General features: G+C 33.6%; 1 protein-coding gene across 1 annotated transcript in view; it reads left to right on the top strand.

Annotated features, from left to right (window-relative positions):
- Positions 1 to 17077, top strand: part of DISP1 (dispatched RND transporter family member 1) — a 253315-nt gene that overhangs the window by 42448 nt on the left and 193790 nt on the right. The window contains exon 2 of the mRNA XM_023502005.2: positions 3515 to 3618. The gene's annotated coding sequence lies outside the window, so the exon portion shown is untranslated. The remainder of the gene's footprint in view (positions 1 to 3514; positions 3619 to 17077) is intronic.

The following is a 17077-nucleotide window of genomic DNA, read 5'->3' as shown; positions in this document are numbered from 1 at the left end:
AATTGATCTCCAGAGTGGTTGGATCAGTTCATAGCTCCAACAAGGCATTAGTGTACAATTTTCTCACCTCTCCAATATTTATCATTTTCCTTTCTGTCATATTAGTCTATCTGATAGTTGTGAGGTGTGTTGTTAGCCTTATTTTGGTTGTTTTAGTTCTGTCTCTATTCCTTGCCACTACCCCACTAATTTGGTGCTAAAAATTCTTGCAAGAAGTCAGATACAAAGCAGAATGCTTGATATTGAAGAAGACCTGACAACTTTATGATGCTTTTACTTACTCAGATGGACTGTGATCTTGTTTATTTGGGTTTTTTCTCCAAAGATGTTGATTACAGCCCTTCCATTCTTGCTTTTTCTGTGTCACTCTTATACTGTCTTTTCATAAGTTTCATCCCAAATACTGGGACCTTTCTTGCCTTCTCTTGACTTAAGGAAGAAACCAATAGAAACTGCAGACTTCCTGTAGGCAATCATTTTCTCTTTCCATGTGACTTGCTCCATCTTTTTTCATTCATACTTTTTTTTTGTTGTTGTTGACAAAAATTGTACTTTCTTGCATTTTTTCTTGAATAACTTTCTTGCATAATTCCACATTTGTTATGTGTTTAATTTTTTCACACTGATCACAAACCACTTCATTGCCTTTTGAAACTCATTTAATTCTTTAGAGACTAGTGTTCTATGACCCATAGCCATACAATATCATCATTAGAATATTAGTATAAAAATGAATTTTTGTTTTTGGGCTTACCAAAGAATTTTTCCAGTTTTCTGAAGGTAATCCATCTCCCTGTTCTTAATTTGGGGACCAACTCATTATCTAATTGTAGTGTATGTCCAATAAATATTGATGAATTAGTTGTATAGGTTGTCTAAGTGCACATCATAATAAATATTCTTCATTTACTTGGTTTTTTCTCCCAGAATATATAGAGAAGTTTTTCTATGTCTTGAAAAAAAGCAGAAATTAAGAATTTATGAGTGTATGATACCACATACCATAATGTTCAGGACCTCAGAACAAAGGAAAGAAAATTTAGAAGGCTCCTGCCTTCTGGGAGCTTTACAATTTATATTATACAGAAGTTTTACAAATGAAAAATAGACCCTTCTTTATAAGTTATCCATAAACAAGAAATATTACAGCCATTGCAAAGACCTGTCTTTCTTTCTCTGTGGAGTACAATTAACTCTTATTAGAAATAAAGATGTCATTTACCTTCCAACTCTTTCATGTTCAATCAGGATAACCTTTAGTGAAGTTCTGAAATCTGAGGAAAACAATTGCATCACCATTTGACTCTGGTCCAAGAAAGCCTAAATGCAGAATCTTTTATTAATATGGAAGAAAGTATTTGGGATATTAATCATTATCCAGTTTTTATTTTTCCCCTTGCCCCATCCTTCTCTCATTCCTCAGTGAATTAATTGAAAAGGATTTTGGTTAATGATAGATTATATTACTCTGACCAATCCCTTCTTTATTTCCATTTTCCCTTTCATTAGTCAGGCTCTCAAGCAGCATTTCCCAAATTAACTTGGACATGGAACTGTTAGACTTGAAATATATTAATGGAATGGATAAATGTGTTTTATTGGAATATGGAACACCTCTGGATCCAAAGGATGATTAAGAAAAATTTGAAGCAAAACAGAGAATATGAAACCTATTTTTATATTAAAAAATTACCATAGGTAAGGAATAATTCTGATATACAGGTAATTCCCATGAAATTTTTCTCAATGAACTGCTAATCATTTTGTATAGAACTCCAGTGTTTTATGGACTGAATTTGGGAATTACAGAAGTTAAGAAACACCGCTATAAATAAATATGAGAAAAAACAAATTGCATTTGTTCTCAGACATGAATCTGTCCTTTTTGGGTTATGAATGAACAGTTATACCATTTTCTTGTTTGAGACTGAAATTTTCAATAACTACTATATTAAAAACAGAAAAGTTTTTCAATTTTTTCCCCATGTCTCTAAAGGATATGACAAAGCAGAATGTTTTGTTCTTGTTTTCTTGAATGATAGATGGTTATTTCTGGGACTATTACCATCCAAGATGGGAGCAGGTTAATAACTAGGCTCAATTTGAACTGCACCTATACCTTGAGCACATCTTACCTAAGAAAAAGGACAGTCAGAGAGCAGAAGGACTCTAATTCTAATATTCTGTAGCTTAGACCAGCAGTTACGGCAATAAGTTAAGTGGAGACCATAGCCCAATAAAACACATTTGTGTATTCCATCATATATTTCAAGTCTAGAATTGAAAGGCCAAGGTAATTTGAAAAATGCTGCTTAAGAGCCTGACCAAGAAAAGCTAGAAGACAGGTTGACAGAAGGTAGGAAAATCCAGACCAGTATTTAGGCAAGAGTAGCAAAGAGACCTTGATATTGAGGCTATCTCCTGAAGCCAGAAAGTATATATGCCTATAAATTTTATATGCTTATCTGTATCTTATCCCCCTCACTCATAGTCTTAAATTCTAGCCAAATGGTATGACTCACCTTCCCTTGATCTGGTCCTGCATTCTTTTATTGGCATGCAATTTTCACACTCTGAAAAGTATGCTTGCAGAGAGCTTCCCATAGATCTCTGCCTGTCAAAATTGTTTTCTTTTGAGACTCATCCCAGATGTCATCTTTTCTAAGAAGACTTTTCTGTCTTCTTGCCCAAAAGTGATCTCAATTCCTTCATATGTCTCATAGTACCCTTTGAACCCCATCTATGTCCTTAAACATATTCTTACTTGTGGTAGAGTTAATCATTTCTCTAGATTGTTGCCTCTTCAAGGGTATGAACTGTTTTTTTTTTTTTTTTTTTTAAATTTTTGTTTCCCTGTTTAGTCTTCTAACCTAATGGTTCTCATATGATAAGCTTTTAATAAATATTTGTTGAATTGCATTGAATTATTCTTGGTAATTTCTGAAACTATGACTCCTGAGCACTCTCTTATTATTATTTTATTTCCCTTAGTAATTTAATTACATTATTAATAATGTTTGCATTTCTAATAAAAGGTCAGTGATACTCTCAGAGCCAAAGACCTTATCATTACTTTTTTGTTTTTTTTGTTGAGGCAGTTGAGATTAAGTGACTTGCCCAGGATCACACAACTAGGAAGTATTAAGTGTCTTAGACCAGATTTGAACTCGGGTTCTCCTGACTTCAGGGCTGCTGCTTTATCTACTATACCACCTAGCTGCCCAAGCTACTATTTATAATTAATTTTAACAGGCCAGTTGTATCTTTCCAAAATTTTTGTCAAAAAATGAAAGGTTTGTGTGTGTGTGTTTTATTGCCTAGCTTGGTTAGAAACCTGAGCACCGGATCGAAAGAAAGTGGAATGTGAAGGTATTCACATGTCATTTAGCTATCAATAGAGTGGTACTATTACTGGCATGCTTTCAGACTGTTATTACTTTTTATTTGCTCATTATTATTACACTGAGCACATATTGGTTGTATTTCTTTTTTTCTTTTTTTTTTTTTTTTACAGATTCCTATAAAAGTGGCTTTTATCTCGTCATTGTTGAATTTGGGGCCTTTTGGATCAGGACATATTTCAATACCAAGCAATGATACTACACTGAAAAAAAAAAGGTAATTCTGAATGTTGGAAGGCTCATTGCTTTTCCTTTGTTTTAACTTGGTCTCTGTGTCTGTGGTTGATATTGATAATTTAATGGGCCTCTTCTGCTTAAATTGAGACACGCAGTATTTGTTTACAAAAATCATAAAGATGATATTGGAAAATCTTCCTAGATATTTTTTCTTTTTACTTGTGATCTTAGGTGGCATACGAAAGGGTTTAAAAATTTTGTTTCCTAATTTCTGATGTTGATCATCTGTTTCCCTTCATATGTGAAAGAATTATATTTGTACTTTAAGTCTTTTTCTTTAGGGAAAGGGATAATAGAATCTGTATTCACAGGTGCTATTCCCATGCTCTGTGAGTGAAGAGCTTTTGTAGAGTCAGCATGAGGAGCAAGTTTCTGTTGCTTCTCTTCCCTGATTTCAGTCATTTACTATAGTCACTCTTTTCTCATCAGAATAGTCTGAGTAGCATCTCATTGTCACCAGGACAGTCTGTACTATCTGAGGATCTAGAATCTGAACTAGAGGAACTGTTATCTTCCTTTGACACTGATATTCATTAATCTCTTTTCCATTATATATCATGGTGCAAAGTCTAATGTGACAACTTTTGTGCCAATTATAAATTGCAAGTTGAAATGAACGGTGGTATAGTGGATAAAAAGTTGGCTTTGTAGCCAAGAAGATCTTACACTTAATGGCCCTAAGACTTCAATTTTCAGAAAAGATATTGATCTGCAAGGTTAAAAGTTATTTCTTCATCCATTAGTTCCCTATATCAAGATCAGGTCCAGACCTTGTCCCTCATAATTTGAAAGAGAACACATGGGTTTGACTCTTGACTCTTGACTTACTTAATACTCTTGTGTCTTTGGGCAAGTCATTTAATCTCTCTGAGCATTGCATTCCTCTTCTGTAAAGTGCAGGTGTGAACTACAAGACCACTAAGGTAATTTCTAGCTCTAAGTCTTTGATCCTGTTATTTTTGGTGATTTTGAAGACAGAGTCAATTTTAACTGATCTCCCACTAGATTATATGCTGATTCATATGTCAACAAAAAGCTCACTAGACTTTTTAAAAATTATAGGAGCATGACAAGTAATGAAAGATGATGGGAAATATAGTATAATGGTTAAAACTACTGGAAATATTTGTAGATGTCCAAGGCAAATTAATTTTTATTTTACTGGAAAAAATAATAACTATTTTACTGCATGAATTTTTCTGGAAAGAAAAGCATGGCAGGCAAGGAGATGATGTTCTGGAAATTTCTGTGATCTGTAAAATGAGACATTTTTAAAGCTGGGAAAATCTGGTAAAATTATACTTATTTTCAAAGATGTCTTTCTGAATGGCCACTAATATAGTGTAGGAATAGACTTGGATCAGAATATAAAGCATTCTAAAATGTCTTCTACCTGGGGATAGGAAATTATAGCTAATTGGTTTTTGTTCTCACTATAAGAATCTCTGATATAAATTTGTTAGGCTTATAAAGCCCTTTATATCCTGCTCCTTTCCCAACTTTCTAGTCCTCTTATATTTTAGTCCCTTCTAAGATCCAGTGACATTGCTTGCTTTTCCTTGCACATAAGGAGTGGAAGACAAAAGAAATAAGTATTTATGTAGCACCTACTATGTGTCAAGTACTGTGCTAAGTGGTTTTATAATTATTATCTCACTAGAGACTCATAACAACCATGAATGGATTTGAATTCAGGTCTTTTTGATTCCAAACCCAGCACCTTATCCACTGTACCACCAGCTGCTTAACACATGGTGTTTCATCTCCTAACTTAACATTTTTGCTTACTATCCTCTATAGCAAAAATCCTTTTCCTCTTCACTCTGTCTCCCACTTTCCCTGGATTCCTTCAAGTCTCAGATAAAATCCTTCCTTTTGCAAAAAGTCTTGCCTGGTCATCAATACTAGAGCCTTCCTTTTGTTGATTATCTCCAATTTATCTCTTCCATATCTTGTTTGTACACAGTTATTTGCATATTTTTTCCCACATTAGCCAGTGTGTGAGAGAATGGATTATTTTTTGCTTGACTTTCCTAGAACATAGTACAATGCCTGACTTGTAGGTGCTAAATAAGTGCTTATAAACTTGGTCATTCAATTCAGCAAACATTTATTAAGTTATTCTGTACAAAGTACTTCTGCTATATTAATAAATAAGAGTCAAGAGTCTATGATTTTTGCTGGTGTGGGAATTCCTTGCACCAATACTGATCAAAATCTGTCTATAACATAGTGGGAAGGTATTAAAGAATTGCTCATACTCACAAAATTACTATCTGAAGTGAGATTTGAACCCAGGTCTCCAAATTTAGCTTTTTATCCATTATGCCATACTGCCCAGGGGTGAGGTTCAAATGAGATGTATGCAAAGTGTTGCTATGCAAACCATAAAGCTTTTTATAAATGCTGCTTGTTATTGTTATTATTAGCAGCCTCCAGTCCTCAAGCTTCCCATCTGGTGATAGTTTCATTGCTGAGTTTTTGATGAGATCAGGCAATGTTTATAGAGTAATACAGGAATGTACTGGGAAGTGTTCAACAACCTTCTGCAGGGGAAAAAAAAATTTTCCCCCAGTTCTCTGGGGGGAAAAAAAAACATATATGCACACACACACTTTTAAGTTTAATCTGAATTACTGACATTCTTTTTGTTCTAGATAATCAACAAAACAATAGAACAAGAGCAGATTTCTGAGATTTAAGTCTTTCTGAAATATAACAATGACCCTTGAAGTCAGATGACTTCAGCATACCTCTTGATAGTGTGTCTCTTAGAAATAGGGATACAAAGACAAAAACGAAACAGCCCTTCCTCTCAAGAAGATTTCTTTTTATGAGGTCATAGATTCTTAGCCAAGATACAAATACATATATTTCAGAGGATCTGTGAACTTAGAATTTTTAATATTTTCCTAACTGTATTTCACTATAACTGGTTTCTGTTATAATTGTTTTATTTTGTGCACTTAAAAACATTATATAAGTCCATGGGCTTTGCCAACTTCCCAAACGGGTATAGGACACAAAAAAGGTTTAGAAACCCTGCACTAGGTGGATATAGTTTAGTACACAGTTTAGTGGAGTTAAGATAATTTGAGGAGGATGAAGGAACACTGATACCTGATACATCGGGTGAGAAAAATCTGATCAAAGGAAGCAGCACCTGAATTGAGTATATGATTTTGGGCTTCTGTGAGATGTAATTTATTATCTTTGGTTGCTAGATGAAACTAACTCTGCTAACTCCTATGTTCATCTTTGCAAGGAGATCTGTTAACTATCCTAGCATTTAGATATATTTTCTCTGGTTTCACTTAAAATGAGAATGTCAGTGTTAATGCTGTTAGTTTGCTCCAGTATATCAACTGAATTAAATGTTTACATGGGATAGGGGCAGATGAGTTCTCTTCTACCAATGCAAGCTGAAACCTTCTTTCCATCTTAGAGTCTTAGAGAATTGCTTATGGCAGTGGCAGAGGTGAAACTTGAACCTAAGTGTTCGTGGTTCTGAGATCAGCTTTCTATTCCCCAGGCCCATACTGCCTCTCAAATGTTTATATTATGTAGTCTAAAAAACATGGTTTTTAGCATAAAACTATGATTTTTAGTGCCTTTTTGCTGCCATTTTGATTAGTCACTTTAGAAACTACAATACTGAGGACCATCTTGTGTATTGAGTTCCTGTGGTCAAAGAATTCATAGCAGTGGCCAAATGATCTATGATGAGCTTCTCTATCTTTAGTTAGACTGGTCTCCTGAAAGCGACATGTAGATTGTTCCTGGAGTTGTATTTGGGTCTTTCTAACTTGGTAGAATCTTTCAGAGCTTGGAGTCCTCTGGTATAGTCTTCAAGAATCCCTAGTCATCACCATGCTATGAAAAAAATATTGGGAATAGCACTTTTATAATGGTCGTCTCTAATATATTTAAAATATGGTCCTTTTTCCTTCCCCTGCAAATTTCACTTTACAACTGACTTTGTAAGGAATCTTCCTATTGTGTAAAGCAAAGCACCTAAATGTAGGATAAGCAGTTAGTCTATATACTTTGTTCTTATACATACTGGGTTTTATCTATTTTATGTTCTTATACTTAATATTTGATGTTGTTGGATTAAAAATCCTATCTGTGAAGCAGACTATTTCCTAATTTTTCTTATTTAGTGAATTATTTAGAACCTTGAAACTCTTGAGAGATGGTCTAAGGACCAATTTCATAATGCATCTAGCTTCAACATTAATGAATAATAATGATGTGAAAGGGTTAATACTGTGACGTGAAAAGCTATATAGTAGCCTACCTTCGGTAAGGGGTCTGGATATTGCAACAGATATAAAACCTTTTAATATTATTGTACTATGGATAATCCATTATGAAGTAAAAGGTAAACCAAACAATATGCCATGTCTCTGCTTTTGTTTACATATTTTGTTGCCTTTGTTAAGAAGTACTTTTTTTCTGATAAGTAAATTTCTGACTTATTCACAGTAATGTACATCTTATAATCATTATTTATCCTTGATATTTTAGACCCTTAAGCAATTGTCATAGATTGTATAGTTGAAAAACTTTAAATATTTGTAAAGAACAGGTGTTATATATTCTCTTGTCTTTGAAATATGGACTCAGTCAATAAAAATGTTTGAAAATGTCATGAAAAATCAATTACCAGTTTAAGCCTTGAAATCTTTATCTTGTATGCTTAACTATGCAATAGAACTGTTAAAACTATTTGGTGGGTAAAAACACGATTGGTGATTTTTGTTACTAGTCCTTGAGATAGAAGAGTGAGTTATGATGCACTATTGTTTCAAAATGACTTAATAGTCATTTTAACTTACCTGAAGAAGAAATAAAACTTCATTATACTTCAAATGAATAAGCTGTATATATTGTAGGTTATGCGTCATTTCATTGCTTGAAAAATATAGCATACTTTTTAAGTTGATCGGTACAAATAGTAATGCCTGCCTTTTTGTATTTTCTTTATACATACACACACTCATATGCATAAAGACATACAAATTTTACACATGTATGTTATATAATAGAGAAATCTAAATCTTTGATAAATCACTTTTGAAAAGTCAGTGTAACAATACATATGATTTGAAAACAATTGCAAATGGTTTATTACTTTTGTCTGAATGAATAACTAGCCTTTAAAAAATAGAGGCTTAAAGTATCTGGAAACTCTTTGTAAAATTTATTACCTTTTTTCTTTAGAAAAATGATTAGAAGGAATATTCTGACTTATTTCAATTCCCAAGAAAAAGGGGAAAAAGGAGCCTATCTTACCAGGAAAAAAAAAAAAAAAAAAAAAAAAAAACCTCTTTTGTAGATGGTACTTAAACTGAGTCTTGAATTTAAGGGTTCTGAGAGATAGAGACAGAAGAGAGCACTCTAGACATGGGAGATGGTCTATGCCAAGGCAGAAATGGAGTGGTTATGTATGGAGCACAATCAGTGGATCAGTTGGAACATAAAGTATGTGAGAGGGAGTGATGTGAAATCATTCTGGAAAGATTGGTTGGAGTCAGATGTGACTTTAAATGTCAGAGTTTGTACGTTTCTAAGTGACAGTAGGGAATTGCTGAAACTCCTTTGAGGAGGGGAATTTACTTGATCAAAACTATGATAATATCAGTTTGGCAGTTCTATGGAGGATGGATTGAAGAAGTGAGGAACTGGGAGACCATTTAGGAGTCTATAATAAACAGTCCAGAGATCAGAACTGATAATGGTCTGAACTAGAGCAGCCATTGTATAAATAAATAAATATTAGTCAACAAACATTTATTAACTGTCTAATATATGTCATTTATTGTGCTAAGCCCTGAAAATACAAATATGAAGAAGACAGTTCCTGCCTTAAGGAGCTTATAATCCAATGGAGGAAGATGATAACACACAAAAGGAAGCTGGACAGTGGTACAGAGAAGGTGGGAATGGGGTGTAGAGCTTGATGAAGAGCCAAAAGAAGCCCAAAATGAGTTTAGCTGGGTGAGAAATGAAGAGATATCTAAAGAGGTGTAAGTGAGGGGAAGGGGATGGATGTGAAAGGTGTGAAAGTATCAGCAAGAACAGAGGAGGAAGAAGGAGATGGGATTTTGTTCATAGAGGGTTGGGTCTGGCAAGGAGAAGAACCATTTCTTTCTGTCAAAAACTAGAGCAAAGAATCAGCCAACATAGTGTAAAGCAATTATTTTACCCATATATGTATATCTGTAGAATGTTAAATATAAAAAATTACAGGGTAGAAGTTGTCCTGAAATGATTTCTGTCTGAAATCCATTTAAAAAATGAGGAGAATGAGAAAATAGATATCGGTTAGAACACTACCATAATTACTAGACAGACTCACTGACCTATAATTTGTAAACCCTGTCAGACATATTCTCAAAAAGATCAGAGATTTCATTATATCTCTGACCAGTACTGGCTACATGGCCACAGATGAGTCACTCTCAGAGAACCTTCCTCAGGGGAGGGCTATAACAGTTTATTTAGGGCATAATATTTCAGTGCATAACACTCCCCACCCCCAAATTCTACTCTAAAACTATAAATTACAAAGAAATGCCAATCTGCAATGGTTATTTTCCCTACTGGTAGTCCCTATACCAATAAAGTCATAGGTCAACATCTCTCATTCCTTCTCTTTCCCCTCAAGTAAAAGGATAAATACTCACCTGTGGAATATTCTGTAGCAGAGGATAATACTTCATTTACTTTTTTTTTTTTTTAATGAAAGCTTTATTCTTTTCTTTTGAAAGTTTCCTTTTTAGATAATAATTCTAAGCAAGGAAACTACTTTCTCTGTCCAGGAGTTGGTCTCTGCTATTTCTGCTTTGGTTCTTAGTATTTATAATGAATTATATTTGACTGGAGGCAAAGTTTCACACTTTTTGGCTGTATAACTTTAGACAAGTCACTTCAGTTTTCTGAGCCTCAATTTTCTCATAATTTAAATAGTAATAACACTTGTACTACCTACTTCACAATACTGTTGCAATGATGAAATGGGACAATGTGAAACTTCTTTTTTTAAACCCCAATTTTTTATACATATAAATAATATGGTTTTTGCTGTTAGAAATCCTTTAATAGTATTTGATATTTATTTCCTTTAGTAGTAAGATTCTTAAAGAGAGCTATTAGTCTGGTGAATGTACATACAAGAATTCAGAAAGAGTTAATAGGGTCAGATATTCCTAAAAGGACTAAGTTAATAGACTTAGTTAATAGACTTATTTCTGCATTTCCTTGTAGCTAAAACAGTGAATTAAATAGTTATTTGCTTTCAAACTAAATTCTGTTAAATTCTGTTGCTTTAGCAATAGATTCTGATCTAGAGACAACTTATTTATGTAATACTTCAGTTAAAGAGCATTGTCAGGCTTTATAAATAGAATGTTGACCAACATAATAGACATTTATTTTAACTGTGGTTTTGCAAAAAAGACAAATGTTATTCCAATAAATATTACATTATCCTGATATAAAAGCTCAAGGCATAATAAATATTAAATGCTAACTTTAAAGACCACATCGGCAGGAAGTAAAGATAATATGGCTTGTATATAATGTTTCTGATCTTCTAACTTAATACATTGATAGAACTTGGAGAATTTAGAGGAATAGAAAGGCAGTCTTTTGAAGATCAATGTTTCTTTAAAGCCATAGACTTTCCATACAATCTCCAAGTGTTAGAAAGCACTTATTTATGCAAAGTACCATGTTAGTTGTTGGGGAGACCAAGACAAAAATGAAACAACCCCTGATTTCAAGGAACTTACATTCTATGGAGGAAGCATTTACATACAAAAGTGTATGTATATAGACATAAATATGTATGTAGATATAGATATAGACGTATCATAAAAGATAATTTGAAACAAGCAGGTGCTAGCAGCCTAGTGAGGTCAAGAAAGACTTCATGTAAATAAGGCAGTATTTGTGCCAAACTAAAGGAAACAAAAGATCTTAGTAGGCAGTGGCAGAGGAGTGCATTGGGGGGGGGGGGGCAATTTGTATTTGAACATACTGGTAGTAAAGAATCATGAATTTATTCAGTGAATCAATTAATTAATAAACATTTATTAAGAACCTCCTTTGTGCCAGACACTGTGCTAAATGCTAGTGATACAAAAAGAGGCAAAAGACTGTCCCTGACCTCAGTGAGTTTACAATTTAGTGGAAGAACCAACATGAAAACAAATATTTACAAACTATATATGGGATAAGTTGGAAATAATTAAAAAGGGAAGGCACTGGAATTAAGAGGAATTGGGGAAGACATCTAGTAAAAGATGGGATTTTAGTTGGGTTTTAAATGAAACCAGAGTGAAGGAAGGAGAGGTCTCCCACATGAGGGACAGCCAGGGAAAATGCCTGGAATGGAGAGATGGAGAGTCTTTTTTTAGTGTTGAATAGCCAGGTGACCCAGAGTGTCACTAGGTCAAAGAGTACTTGTTCAAGCAGCATTTTTTTTTTTTTTGATCCTGGAGGCAATAGGGAGTCATTGGAATAGAAGGGTGACATGGTTAGATCTACACTTTAGGAAAATCACTTTAGTGTCTGAAAGGTAGATGGAGTAGAGCAGGAAAAAGAGTTGACTCAGACAGACCCATCAACAAGGTCTTAACAATATTTCAGGCTTGAACTAATGAGAAACTGACCTAGAGTGGTGGCAGTTTCAGAGGAAAGAAGGGGAGTGAATTTGAGAGTTTTTACAAAGGAAATCAATAGGCCTTGGCAACAGATTGGATATGGGGTAAGAGATAAGACTCCATGGGGACTCTTGAATTGGAGCTTGAGGGACTGGGAGATTAAGTTGTCCTCTATTGTAATAAGAAAGGCAGGAGGTAGAGAAAGTTTATGGAGAAAGATAGTTCCATTTTGGACTTAGTGAGTTTAAGATGTTTACTAGACATTTGACATTTAATTTGACATGTTCTAAAGGCAATTGGAGAACAAGATTGGAGATCAGTAAAGAATTTGGATCAGGATATGTAGATTTGAGAATCCTCAGCATGGAGTTGGTAAACTCATGGGAGCTGATGAGATCCCCAAGTGAAGTAGTATAGAGAGAGAAGAGAAGAGCATCAAAGACCAAACCCTGAGTCATACTGTTAAAAGGTTTTAGAGTTAAAAAGTTTTAGAGTTAGAGGTTTTAGATGATCTGGAACAGGAGCCAGCAAATGAGATACAAAAAGAATGGTCAGATTGAATAATACTCAGGAGAGAGTAGTGCCCTGAAAACCCAGAGAGAATATAAATGATCAGTAGTGTCAAAGACTGAAGAGATGTGAAGGAGAATGAATATTAAGGAAAAGACCATTAGATTTGGCAGTTAAGAAATCATTAGTAACTTTAGAGAGATTAGTTTCATTGAATATCAGAAGCTGGATTGTAGGGAGTTCAGAAGAGAATGAAATGAAAGAAAATATTGGTGCCTATTGAGTAGGGCACTGATATGGTCAGAACTTAGTTAGTAATAGAGGTACAAGAACTAGACTACCAGAATATGTCTTGTTTACCCTTTTTCTATCAGTGAAAATCCCTCTGATTAGCACCCTTGTGGAGAATTAATGGAAAAAGGAGAGATTTGAAGAGGGAAATCTAGCAGGACAGGGATTATTCTAGACCTATCTAGCAGTCTGGTGAAGCCTATGGATCCCTTCTCTTTTTAAATATGTAAAATACAAAGACAATTATTTGCATTGAAATGCAGTTATTAAAATATTAAAATAAATTTAGAGTATTTCTTCTGGAGAAAAGACTTAAGAGGAACATGAGACTTGTCTTCAAGTATTTAAAGGGTTATCATGTTGAAAGAGTGATTAGGCTTTTTCTGTTTGGCTCCAAAAAATGGAACCACGAATAGTGGTTAGAAGTTGAGAGGAGCATTTTCATTCCATGAAAATATACACTTTCAAATGATAATAACTGTCCAAAAGTTGGATAAGTATTTGGGTTCTGAACACAGAATGGTTTTCTTATGCTTCATTTTCCTATTCCATTATGTATATACTTATCTCTGGACATGTGATAATCTTTCCTCTATCCCTGCATCACTACCCCACCTCCTGAAATTGTACAATCATTATTTAATTTCTCATCTTTGGTAAAAGATCATACTTTGGTGCTGTTTCTAAAAGGACAGTTTCTTTCTGTTAAATCAAAAAATGTGGAGAGAAGGACACATATCTCAATAGCCTCTTGAAGATCCAGCATTTGAATGTGAAATTCTCATATCTTATTCACAATGAGTCATTCTCAGGCAGTGATGATTAAGAGAATTTGATAAGGTCATGTCTGAAAGTCCTGTCAAATTGGTTCTGTTTGCCAAGACTTAATGGACTATAAATACTTTGAAGAGTGTTTTTCTTCCTCTTGTGGACAGTTTATATTCTTTTTTACATTTGTAAGGAAGTACTGTATTCTCACCCCACTTTAAGGGGATAGAGCAATCAAGGTGAAGTTGTGCTTATCCAAGTTTGAGAAGAAATAGAATCTTCATGTGGAAATTAGAAACCAAGATTTTGCTATTTCTCTGCAGGAAAAAGTAGGATAATTAATTGAGTAGGCTTTCTGAATTTAACATTTTTTATACTTGAATTTAAATTTAAGCATTAAATCTTTCAAACATTATATGTATTAATGCACAGTATCATATTGACAGATCTGCTCTCAGTTATATAATGGGGAGTTGATCCAACCTTTTCTTTTAAGTGAAATCCCTACTGCATTAGACCAGCTAAAACAAATTCTAACATTTGGGATTCATTAGTGTTGTAACCGAAACAAAAACATTTTAATGGTTGAGCCTAGAATATTTTGAAGTTAGTGTAACTTCGTTGGGAAGGTATTTAAGCTTTAGTATCAGTTGCAAATAGGCCCTGTGCCAATTTTCAAAGCTGTTTCTAAGTAAGATATTGAGTTTTCTAAAGTGCAAAAAAAGTACATTGCATGGCATGATGCCATGTGGTTGAGGAAACAGAAGAAAACAATTACAATGGGATTTGCCTTGATAAATGTAATGTTAAGTACATAGTCCAAATTATTCAGTCATATTTTAGAGTAACTTCCCAATATGTTCAACAATTACTTAATTTTAATTATAGATCACTGAGTGTAAAGAGATGGGAGTTGCTTTAGAATGCTTGAATTATAAGAATAATTACTTAGAATTTACCAACTGAGCCAAATGGAAATAGAATGCTTGAACTTTTTGACCCTACTTTTCAAGGAAAATTGTTAAATCATTTATCTCATAGTAAAATGCTAAAATTTAGCAATTAAAACAAAAACAAAACCCCCTTCTCTTTAAGGCCACATGTTGCTAATATTTTAGCAGTCTTGAGTTTAGTAAAGTAGTTTTTTTCTTCAATATATGATGCTTACAGACTGATTTAATTTGCTTATGAAATGTGCTCTAGAAATTTATAATTAAGTATTAAATAGTTTATGCATGCATTAGAAGTTGGCTCAACATTTTGTTCCTTGGTACTCTACAAAAAAAAAATGAAAAATCCAACATATTGCAAACAATTAAACACAGTTCAATAATTAATTTTTTTATGTTTGCTTTGACATTTAACAACTGTCATTCTTGTTCCCAAATGCTTTTTGGATCTCTATAAATCTTTTGGTTGAAAAATAATTTAATTATGTAACTGCCAATGTAAACATTTATAAACCAGATTATTTATTTGTTTTTTAAAATAGATTTTTATTTTTCCAAATACATGCAAAGCTAGGTTTCAGCATTCACCTTTGCAAAGCATTGTGTTCCAATTTTTTCTCTCTACTTTCTTAACACCCCCTCTTATAGATAGCAAGTAATCCAGTATAGGTTAAGTATATGCAGTTCTTCTGAACACATTTTCATATTTGGCATTCTGCGCGAGAAAAATCAAATTTAAAAAGGGAGGGAGAAGCATGAGAAAAAAAAAAACAAGCAAACAAAAAACAGCCAAAAAAGGGTAAAAATAATATATTTTGATCCACATTTAGTCTCCATAGTTTTCTATCTGAATGTGGGTGGTTCTTCCCATCACAAATTTATTGGAATTGCCTTGAAATACCTTAATATTGAAAAGAGCCAAGTCCATCACAGTTGGTCACCTCATTATCTTGTTACTGTGTACAATGTTCTCTTGGTTCTACTCACTTCACTTAGTATCAGTTCATGTAATTCTTTTCAAGCTTTTCTGAAATCAGCCTGCTCATCATTTCTTATAGAACAATAATATTCTATTACATCATATATCACAATTTATTCAGCCATCCCCCAGCTGATGGGCATCCATTCAGTTTCCAGTTCCTTGTCACCACAAAAAGGGTTGCTATGAACATTTTTGCACATCTGGATCCCTTTCCCTTTTTTATGATCTCTTTGGGCTACAGACCCAGTAGTGGCACTGCTAGATCCAAAGTATATATATAGATAAACCAGATTTTAAATATTATAAGATAATTTTAAGAATTGTGTAGATTGTGGCTAATGATTATATAACTTAAACACTAATAAAATTGCCCCTTATGCTTTAATCTCTGTTTATGTGACCACCAAAATGATCTGGATATATTATACAAACACCAAAATAATCTTCCTAATGTATAGATCTGACCACATTAACTCTACTGTGAACTCATTATTCTTTGTAGAACAAAATACAAACTGCTTAGCTTTGTATTTTGAGGTCTTCTGCAATCTGACTCTACTGTTTTTAGCCATATCACACTCTTTTCCTTTTTGTAGTCTATATTCCAGCCAATCTGTGCTCCCATCTTTTCTCATATATGATTTAACTTCTCCATAAGGAGATGTGACCATGTGGTGAAAGGGACATCAAATTTGTAGACTTGAGTTTGAATTGTGATTCTTAGGCTTAGCATGGTTCTTGATACAAAGTAAGTGTTTAATAAATGCCTTTTAAATTCATAATATATTATACCTGTATGTAATACTGTACCTTGCAGTACTTTGTTTTATTCATCAATAAAATTAAAGGTTGAGCTAGATGATTTTTGACCTATCTTCCAATTCTAGATCTGATCTTTTCTTCAGACTTGCCCTACTTTCCCATCCTTTCTTAATTTGTGTAGGTTCTTTCCTCTGCTTGAAACATTTGTTATCTCTTTTATTGACATTTCTTCTCTCATGATCCAATTTCCATGAATTCATTCCCTTTTCTTTTAGAAAAAGTCAATAAAAATTATTAAATACCTATCCTATTCCAGGCACTATCCTGATTTGGTGCTGGGCATTCAAAAAGAGGCAAAAGACAATAACTTCCCTCCAGGAGCTCACAATTGAATGGGGTTAGTAATAAATATGTACAAATAAGCTATATGCAATATAAATAGGAAATGATTCAAAGTGGAAAGGCCATAGAATTAAGAAGAGTTGGGACAGGCTTCATTTTAAT

The sequence above is a fragment of the Sarcophilus harrisii genome, chromosome 4, assembly GCF_902635505.1.
Source record: "Sarcophilus harrisii chromosome 4, mSarHar1.11, whole genome shotgun sequence".
In the NCBI taxonomy this organism is placed as follows: Eukaryota; Metazoa; Chordata; class Mammalia; order Dasyuromorphia; family Dasyuridae; genus Sarcophilus; species Sarcophilus harrisii.
The sequence above is the reverse complement of the archived record's forward strand: the minus strand, read 5'-3'. Positions and strand labels throughout refer to the sequence as shown.